Source organism: Diuraphis noxia, unplaced genomic scaffold (assembly GCF_037042655.1).
Source record: "Diuraphis noxia isolate RWA-SAM2 unplaced genomic scaffold, SU_Dnox_SAM2 contig0003, whole genome shotgun sequence".
NCBI classification, from domain to species: Eukaryota; Metazoa; Arthropoda; class Insecta; order Hemiptera; family Aphididae; genus Diuraphis; species Diuraphis noxia.
In genome coordinates, this window is record NW_028301713.1 from 68,323,518 (window position 1) to 68,333,789 (window position 10,272).

Sequence of the window (10,272 nt, forward strand, 5' to 3'; positions counted from 1 at the left end):
GCGCTTGACGGTCAGAAACGATAAAAAAAAAACATCCGAAATCACGTCCGAACACGTACAGAGATTTTAAACGAATTGGTTTTTTAAACAATGTTTTTCGAAAATTATCGTTTACATCAGCAGCCAGCGTCGCCGGGTTGTGTCCGTCATCTGGCGGGTGCGTATAATAATGTTTGTGGTCGACGATCGGCACCCGCGGCGACCATGGCTGCACAGATGATATTATTATTATTATTTTGTCGTACCTATATGCAACCGTCACTTTTACCCAACCTATGCAACTGACGTGTAAAATGTTTCGGAACAGATTAACACGGTTCGTTTGTGTGCATATATATTATGTGATATAGGAGGTAGGTACCTTTAGGTATCCATTATTTGTGTATATAGGATGTATATTTAGTATTCACTAAGCACGTTTACCTATATTTTCTGCTATAATATTGCAATTATTTGAATACTTATTTTTGAAGTTTTTAAGAATACTCGAGGGCCATTTTACTTTTTTACATTTTGATTTCATTATTTTCCCCATAAGTTTATGTAATATCAGTTAGAAAATATTAAAAATATATGGCCAAGTTTTTTTGTTTTATAACCATTTAATTTAAAGTTTAAATTTTGATATTTATTTAATTGATAATTTACAAATTCTTTGGTTGTTAAAAATTTATAACACGATGAACTTTTATAGCTAGGGATTTAAATTTTAAAACAAAGTTCCACATAAGTAGTTAATTCTGCGACAAAACAAAAAAATTTAAAAGCTATATACTAACAGTTTTTTTTTATAGTTATCTTTAGTTCGAATTCGGATGAAATTACGTATTAAATAACCAAGAATAACGCAGTTTTAGTTATATAGTTTTAATTTAAAAATATTATTGTGCGTACTTGAAATTTCTAGAGCATACTTTATATTCTAATTTTTTCAATATATATAATAATAAATATTTTGGAATATATTTTATTGGTAACTACATTTTTTTTTTTTAAATACTAACATAATAATTAATATAGTACCTATAACATATCCTAGACCTAGACTGACAAACCGTCTCCACTCAGAATAGTTTTTCGTATACAATGAATAATGGTATTATATCATTGAATTTAAATTTAATACCATCCATTACAGTAATCTACTTACCCGCTTTTTTTTCTTTGCACTGCATTTCATATTATAATTTATATTGAACTTTGGTATAGAAGTGCTTTTATAATATAGAAAAATCTTTCTGACTCGGCCATATATACATTTATCACATATAAATTATTAAACATAATGATTTAAGTATATATATCGTGCAATCGATTAATTGATAACTATGGTAGTTTATAGAAGAAAAAGTCAAAAAGTTAAAGGTCACATAAAATCTTGGCGTGACATAAAATGTATACATATATGTGAAGCGTACGTTTATTTTGCAAATATAATACTTACTAACTATAATACATTTATCCAATGTAATACTATGATATATATATATATATATATTTATACACATATATAATAATTCATACTTAAGAATACTTGGGAAACATTATAACGACGTGTAATTTAATAAGTGGGATTATAATATCATTATGTTTTTCCGCTTGTATTGAGAAATTGTATTACCTATAAAATACTATTCATTTATTCATTTATTTATGTTAATTAAACAGGCATGTTTTCTCAACAGTACGGTTTGGAATAAATGTAAATTAGGTACCAAAACATAATCTTATTTTAATAATGTTCCAGTTATATACTCATACTCGTATATATCGCTTATTATGGATAATCGTTTCGATTAATTATTTATCTGATTTGTATACCTAACTATTATATTATCAGTACCACAAGCAACGTGAACAGATAATAGTTTGTGAATCAATTTTTTATGTTCAAATAAAGGTTTCAACGATAGTTCTTTTTAGGAAATTTTATGATCAAAATGTGCGTTAAACAATAAATTATTAAAATATTATAAAGCGAACTAAGAAGTATTGAAATAGTATACTTAAGGTATATAGAGTCAGGATATATGATTAAAGTATTTCCCATTTACCTTGCCTAACCTTTATAGTTGTACACAATCGTACTCATATACGACATCACGAGCCACATGAGATAACATTGGCCATATACAATTTGTGGATTACTGAATTAATGATAATAAAATTCGAAACGGTCGTAAAGTTATTACAAATTACAATATCAAATACCTATTTTTAAATCGATTGATGCGCACGTCATTGCTTAACGTGATATATTATAAGTGGTATACACTATGCAATCATCAGTGCGCTTTAATTATTATTATTTTCACAGTGAATCGTGGTCAACAACGTCTTTAAACGATTTCCTACGCGTCATTCGTGTATTTGAAATATCTATATTCCATACAATCTTATAATTGTGAAGCCATCCACCCTCGTGTTTTTCGTGATAGTAGTTGACACATGTGAACGGAAAAACACCAATAAAACCCACTCCACGCGCACATCAAACTTCTTATATTTTGCAAGAGCTTAATAATATTTTATATTTTATACTCGCTTGTACCCGTTGAACTTGAATCATCAAAATATTTCAGACGCCGAGAGACATAATATACAGGGTGTCCCGTGAGGATTTACCCATTGCGATATCTCCCGAAATAATGGTGATATCGAAATTCTGCAGGTTTTGTAATAAGACTCACAGGGATAAGAACAACAATTCTTTCATATTTTAATTTATTTTAATGTTTTGGTAAAAAGGTTAAAAATATATTTTTATACTTAATTATTTCCAAAAAAGTTAAAGATAGCCATTTTGTAGAGTTTATTTTTTTGAAAATATTGACGTTTCAAAATTTAATTTTCATTAATTTCCAGATTTTTAATATTTTTTTTTTTAGTTTCGAGAAAAATTGCGAACTATTTAACACCATAATATTATCAAACATGTGACCCACCGAGCCGCGTGCATTCCCATTCGGTCGGCCGAATACTTTCCGTGTTCCTATAATAGTTATAAATTTATAATCATATATTTTATTTCTTCAAAACTAGAAAAATTATTAAAAATCAGGAAATTTATGAAAATAAAATGTTGAAACGTCAATATTTTCAGAAAAATAAACTCTTATAAAATGGCTATCATTTATTTTTTTGGAAATAATTAAATAAAAAAATATATTTTTTAAATTTTTATAAAAACATTAAAATAAATTAAAAAATGAAATAATTGTAGTTCTCATCCCTATGAATCTTATTATGAAACCAGAATTTTGATATCTCCATTATTTCTTGAGATATCGCAATGGGTATATCTTCGCGGGACACAACCCCGTATACTGCGGTTCACGTTAAAATAATAAAACTTACGGAACTTACCCGAAATGGTTATATGGTTAATATTACGCGACGCGAATACATCACCGACGGGTGACATATCATCCGTAACACCATTATATTATATTAGTCAATCGTGTTTACACATTTGATGCGTTTGTAGTGTTTGTACTCGTACGATGTTCTCCTATCTCACGCAATTCATGGTTCTGCAATAATTGCTTCTGAATTTTTGCACTTACTATACTATTATAGTATTACTACTTAATAAACTCACATTGTTTGTGTAAGTACACACGAATCGAGCGTAAGTCTTATTTGTCGATGGATATTCATTAAAATGTACGCACACGCATACACCGCGAGGTTCTGATGTAATCTATTGAAACGATAATAACAATAATAACAATGATAATAGTAATAATAATAATAATAACAATAATAATAATAATAGTTTCATTGACTGATTTAGTTTTGTTCCATATTATAGACACGCATTGTTCGACGGCTCTAAACTCGATTTTTTTTGTTGACGTCGCGTATTTCGCAAGGTGCGTCCAAAATCGTACTAATTTCTTGTCAGCCGTTCAAAAACATATTGGTGTGTATGGGTACATATGATCCCGTTTATATTAGAAGGCGTGTTTCCAGGCCGGTTATGTATTGAAAACAGTCCAGTAATTCAGCGCAGTATCGATAGTTTTTATCTATATCTGTATTAAACTATACTATGTCCCAGTTCGTTTCACGTAAGCAAGATAGTATATTTATTAACTCTCCATATGTTTGTAATTGTTTTGCTATAATTATTTTTTAATAAAATGCAAATTAAAAAAAAAAAACTCTCCATATAATTACAATATTTTTTTCAAACTCTTAAACCTCTTCAGTCATATTTCCTCTTTTAGATTTTATAGATACCAATTTGTTAAAATGTTGTGTTAAATATTGTATTTAAAATCTAGCACACTGCAGGACACGTTCAAACGTATAGATGTAACGTACATCAATTAATAATGTAACATGGTAGAACGTCTCATCGATACTATAACCACGGTTAAGATCAATCCGATTTCAAGCGTTAAATCGCGATCAAATGTATATAAGTTATATAGCTGTGCTGAGTAACTATACCTATAAATAGCCTAAAGTTGCAGATTCTATAACAGGCTGATTTTTCGCAACGAGGTTGCCATAGATTTGTCGACTTTGGAATACACGCCATTATCAGTGGCGTAACTAAGAGGGATCAGAGGGTACGGTCGCACCCGGGCCCGTTCGTATAGGGGCCCAAATAAATAAAAAAAATTTTCTATTAATTATTAATAAAAATTTAAAACTACCTATATTTTTCTATTATAATATACTATTGAACATATCATTTTTTTTTATTAATTCAAAATTGTTAGATACGACCTTTTTCGCTGCGGTAGGCGATATGGGTATGAACATTATTATATCAACGTGGACAGAATAAACTCTGGACATAATTATCAAATAACTCGAACACCGTTTTAATGGTATGAACCAAGTAATAAAACGTTTTTCTTCAATATTACCAATTAATATATGTTCAATGAATGAAAATGAACTTAAACATTTAACTACCTCTTTGGTAAACAATTATGAACATGATTTAACAATAGATTTGGTCAACCAAATTATTCAATTTAAACGTTCGTTTGAAAATCAAATTTCAAAATTAAATTCTGTACATGACTTGGCAAAATTTATAATTGTAGACAATTATTTAATAGCGGCAAGTTTTCCAGATTTATGTACAGCTTGTTTTCTTTTTTTGACAATACCAGTGACGGTGGCCACTGCAGAAAGAAGTTTTTCTAAACTCAAAATAATTAAAAACTATCTTCGAAGTACGATGTCTCAAATTCGTCTGTCAAGTTTGGCAATAATATTAATAGAAAAGAAAATTGCGAAAGAAATTAATACATCAGATATTATTTCTACTTTGGCAAATAAGAAGTCCAGAAGAATGTTTTAAGTTTTGAGTTAATTGTTATTTGTTACAACTGCTATAACTGTTTACTAATTTTTTTTGTATGTATATAATATGAAGTATTAAATTAATATCTTTTATTTAAAAATTTTTTTTTTAGTTATTTTAGTAAGGTGATTACACTCCCCCGGATCTTCTTAATATATATACCTGGACGATGGGGGGCCCGTTGAAAATCTCGCTCCCGGGCCCAAATTTTGAAGTTACGCCACTGGCCATTATAATGTTAAGTAAACACATTATATGTATAATAACATTTCAAAATAAACCGAGTTGTCATGACTTTTCCGGTGAGACCTACAGACGTATTAGTAATTTTAATCAAGTTAATAAAATATAATTCTTTAAGAAGCCTCTTTTTCGAATAGATATGTACGCGTATACGTCAAAAAGTATTTAACGGATTTTAGTAAAGTTTTCTACAATGGATGATGGATTGGCTTACTAATGGATATCTTAAAAAAATTATTTAGATATATCTAAAAATAATTAATACGTAAGAAATAATTAATCTAAATAAATAAAAATTAAATGCTGTTCGTTGCTAACTAACCGCATCATATGATAACGGTTAGTCCAATTTGGCTCATTAAAAAAAATATATATATATATTTGTGGTGTGTGAATAAGATTTTACGGAGAAAAAAATTTAACAAGATCTCTGGAATATTAGAAAATTTGGGTTTTCCGACTGATCAACGCGTCGCAATATAGAACTTAAAATATGATATCTGGAGATTTGAATTTTTCATGGTCAACATCCAGTTGACAATACAATTAGGTACACTTAAACCAAATTATTCATACATAGCGCTTTACTTTATATTTGTATATGTTTTCTTTGTGGAGTCAGTTTATACAGTTAAAAATACTATATTACTATTACAGTTTGTAGAAATATGACTTACATATATATAAGGTGTAATAGATATAACTGATTTTTGGAATAACATTTGTTGTTCAAATTAATCTTTTTTTATTGTGCAACAATTGTGCTACATGTATAATACATTTTTATGTTTTATTTTTTAGTACTTAAAAAAAAATTAGTTAAAAATGTTTGAATAAATTCAAAATAGCCTATTTGTGAATCTGATTACAAGAACAATTTTGACGGTAAAAAGATTTATATCTACGTCAAGGGGTTTATTTTTTAGAATTCTTTTTAAAATTAATATTTTTTGATCAAATTAATTTGGAACGTAATAACTTTTTAAAAAGATGATTTTTGAGAATTTGCCGACATAAGTATATTTCTTAAATTATTTACCTATCATATAATATTAACAATTTTTGTCATACGTTTAATTAGCATAATTTTTTTTTTTTGGTCAGGTCTTTCTGTTACACCTTGTATTTTTACAAATTAGTTTATAAAAAAATTCACAAATGTTTGGCACGTATAACGCTGGTAGGAGTCTTATATTGTATGAAATTTTCGCGTGTGTATTTGGTCGATTTATTTTACAATGGCGCTTTAGAATTCGTTTTTGGTAGAGTTTCGAGCGCCACTCGGCGAAATAATTTAGAAACGAGATTGTATCATTTACGACATGTATTAATACTTTTTCGTAGATGGGCTTAAGAGCAATTCGTTTCGAAAAAAAATTTGGGAGACACTAACCACAGATGCACAGTCCTTTTGTGTTCATCGCAGTCTCATCTTGCCACCGGCGACGGTCATACACAGTTCATTTGTTTGTTATTGTATAATTGTATGTGCCAAAAAACTGACAAATACGCCATTGTGAATTACCAAACCATCCCATGACACTGACTATAAATCTTCTCAAATGCATTTTTCCTTAATACCTATATTAAAATGCAACACAACGCTCCGGCCTCTACCGTAAAGAATGTTATGATTTTCGACTAAAAAAATACAGTTCATTCATTTCACATGCTCACGGCTTATTCTGAGAAAAAAAATACCTGTTTTTATATAATTATAATTATTATTTGTTTCATTCTGAATTCTTAATAACTGTACAATATTTCTATTAAGAACATGTTAAAACAAATATTTGCGTCCCACTTCAATTAACATATCAGTATCATAATAAACCTAAATCAACTGTAAATGGCAATCTCGAAAAACTATAATATAATATATCACATATTGCAGTTATATTCTTATATACCTATATTGATTGTAGAGCATTTTTGATTTTGACAAATTATTGTGTTACACACATTATCTCATTACAGCGTTGTTATGGTAACAATAAATCGAGTTAACTCGTTTTATGTTATGATAATAATATAACGTATTACATTTTATGTAAAACAAAAAAAAAAATAAGATAAAAAAGTACAAGTTTTATATCTGTTTTTTCCGCTCGACAACATTATATTACACGCGTTAAAACGGTTTAATCGAATGAACATAGTTGGATAACAGGTTTTAGATTTACACCGTGCGGATTTGTTCGGATGATCGGCTGGTTAACCCATTTTCTATACCGAATCACCGCATTTGTTTGGAGTACAAATACCTACATAACAATATCAACAAAACACGCATACAATAATATTGCATATAATCGTTATGCACGCCTGTCCTATATATTTTAAATCTACCGGTATTTTTTAAATACTATAACAATAGTGCGTACTATGTTCAATATATATACTTCTATAATTGTATCTATTCGACGTTGAATAACAATAATTCTTTGAATGATTTTTGGATTTGGCTTAATACTTATATGTATACTACCACTTGTTTGATTCAGTGACACACAGACCACAAACGAAATGTCGTCGATCACCGTAAACTATAATTGAATTGGCTATACAGTTTAAAATTACCATTTCAAATGAAACATTAGTTATGAATCATGATGGTATACACACATTAATATATAACTATAATGTATCATATGAATCAGATGATATATATAGTTACGGCAATGGTGGATTCAGTAAAAATGTGTAGAAAACTTATAGATATTCTAATTTAGAGCTTATCATTTTGGGACCACAATGGACGAGTTAATCGTACTTTACTATTGTCTATCTTTAATAACATACGATGGTGCTTATAAAATTTTTAAATCAGTGTAAATTATAGGTAGATACTAAACTTAGTTAACTAATTTCCAAAACAATATTATTATTGGAAATTAAATGTATACAATATATTACCTATATACTTCCATAAAATATTGAAAAGTGTAATTAAATCTTATGTGTTTATATAGCGTATAATGATGAATTATGCATTGATAATTTTTTGGGAAGGGTTAAAGGTAATTACGAATTTCTTTAATATATCTTACTATATAAGTATTAGATATACCAACTGTTTTTTAGACAATATGCGACTTTTATATATTTATATATTTACCAATTTACCTCTGTAAATTAAATGAAAAAGTTTCCATACCTCGAAAGATTATTATAATGATTGTAAAATATTGGTATATTGACACAATTAATTTAATTATCTAAAATAATTATAATCATATGTTTATATAATTTGGACTTTCACAAAAAATGAATGGTGAATTTTAGGACGCAATAATAACGTGATGGGTAAAGTTTTAGTAGGTAAATATAAACAATGAATAAATGTTTTTAGAAAAATACATTATTTTTTTTGAAATTGAAAAAACTTTTATTTTTTTATTTAGTGACTAAATAAAACATAAAGACACAAAACAACTTTCAGTAATTTAAATTTAATTCATAAGATTCTGTAATAATTCAGTTTTTCTTATAAAAATATTAAAACAGATATAATAGATATGATAAATGTAGTTCCTAAGCTATAAGCACAATATTACTGTAAAAAAATAAATAAATGTATTTTAATAATTATAATCACAATAATTAAGTCAGTACTCCGTATACACAAAACCACTCCAATAAATAACTACATATACAGATTTTTCAAGTAATTGATTAATTTAAAATTCATATTCGTATAAGTTAATGAAAACACGTATAGGATTTAACTGTAAACAATTATAATGCTTTTCGATCGTCCTTCGATATCATATTTTTTTCACAACTTGGATATATGTTATAATAATAATTATATGTTTATAACAGGAATTTATTTTGAAGAGTGTACCTACATCATAATTTTTATATGGAAATGTAACATTTATGTACGTTTTATTTTTACCGGATTTCAATTTACTCCTATTGAGGTTACAAACTTTACAGTTACCGCTACTTGCGTAACACAATAAAAATATAGATTCTGAATTTCTGACTAAATATATATAGCTTAAGATTCTGAAATTTCAAAAAACGATGTAAAAAACAATTTCGTCAGTGATCGATTGAACATAAAATATTATGTAGGATTCAAAAAGTAGGAACTGTCATATTACACGAAATATTAGTAGCAGATGATTCATTGTTTAAAGACATATAAATAAATGTATTGGCAAATAATATTTTACAAGTGTAATATGTCTTGCGCCTGGCCGTCTCGATAATGTCTATGAGTAGAGTTTTTGATTGTGAGTAATTGCTTTTTAGGTGAATTACAGTAAAGTATTCGACCTTAAATCGTATATGATGGACTCGAAGTAAAATAATACCCACAAATCATCTGCTGTCTTCGAAGTTATAATTAAAGTGATTAAACACCAAATGCGTGTATACCTATAATTGTTGTCGAGATGAATTTGTGCTTGGATTTACCATAGAACAACCAAATTACTAGTGAAATTAAAGAAACAGACGGCTAGTTATGTATTACAATATAGTGTAACCAGCGGAGACATCAGCAACAACAGTTGCACGATTGTCGTAATCCACATAATGACGTTTTGTTTGTGAATTCAACGTTGCTTAATTAATAGGCGTCAATGCATCATAATATAATATTATTTGTTCTATCATGGTGAGTTTCATGTTTAGGTATATTCAACGTTAGCTAACCAGAAGTGATTTTTATACTCTTTTCATTTAAA